The sequence below is a fragment of the Orycteropus afer genome, unplaced genomic scaffold, assembly GCF_000298275.1.
Source record: "Orycteropus afer afer isolate SDZICR_OR568_19922 unplaced genomic scaffold, OryAfe1.0 scaffold00266, whole genome shotgun sequence".
NCBI lineage: Eukaryota > Metazoa > Chordata > Mammalia > Tubulidentata > Orycteropodidae > Orycteropus > Orycteropus afer.
This window is the reverse complement of record NW_006921853.1, coordinates 3,836,050-3,837,315: the sequence shown is the minus strand read 5'-3', so window position 1 is coordinate 3,837,315 and position 1,266 is coordinate 3,836,050.

Here is a 1,266-nt window from a genome sequence, read left to right as displayed (position 1 = left end):
TCTATCTATCTAACAGCATTCCCTCCCCTTCCCTCCCACCCCTGGTAACCAACAAAGAAAATGTCCTCCAATATATAAACCTTTCCTTAACTTTTTACATATGTAATTTTTAATAAACTTTTGAATATAGTAGTTTTATAGATACATAGAAAAGTTACAAAAATAGTACTGTAAATCAATATCTTACATTGTAATGGTATTATTTGTCACAACCAAGGAACAAGTACTGAAATTAGAGACCATCTGAAGAATAGATTTGATGTGTTGGACACATGCTCCTTAGAAGTGAGAATGACCAGATGTTGTCGCCCATACTTTGGTCCTGTTGTCAGAAGGGACCAGTTGCTGGAGATGCTGTCGTGCTTGGTGACGTAGTGGCTCAGCAAACAAGGGGAGGACCCTCCGCGTGAGGGACTGGCAGTGGCCGCGGTGAGGGTGCAAGCACGGCACTGATCGTGAGGGGGGTGCTGGGCCGGGCAGGGTTTTGTTGGGTTGTGCATAGGGTTGCCGTGTATTGGAACCAACTCGATGACATCTAACAACAACAAAAGAACAAACAACATGCTTTTTCAGCAGCTGTTTTGGGATCTGTATCGCTCACATTGTATACAGTCCATCCATTTAAATGGACTTCGGCATACTCACAGGCTTTTGTAAGCATCGCCACAGTTTAATTTTAGAACATTTTTGTACCCGCTGGTTGGGCAATCTACTTCCATAGTGATACCGCCTTGGGAACCCAAGGAGGGGTGGCTATGAGTCGGGTCGAACTCGACGGCACATAACAACAACAACAAAAGTTCTGTACCCATTAGCAGTCATTACCCATTAGCCCTCTCCCCTCCTCAGTCCCCAGCCTCTGGCAATTACTAATCTTCCTACTGGCTCTATAGATTTGCCAATTCTGAACATTTCATATTAATGGAATCTTAGAATGTAGTCTTTTGCGTCTGGTTCTTTCACTTAGCGTTGTGTCTTCAAGATTCATCCTTCTAGCATGTGTCAGTACTTCATTCCTTTTTATTACTGAGTAAAGTTCCATCGTGTGGATGTCAGGTCAGTTACCATTAACTAAACTTCATGCTTTATTTGGATTTCACTAGATAGTCCCCTGGGAGCTCTGGTAGCATAGTGGCTAAGGCACTTGACTGCTAACCAGACGGCTGGCGGTTCAAACCCACTAGCCACTCCTCGGAAGGAAGGTTGGGCAATCCTACTTCCGTAGTGATACTGCCTCGGAAACCCAAGGAGGGGTCGCTATGAGTC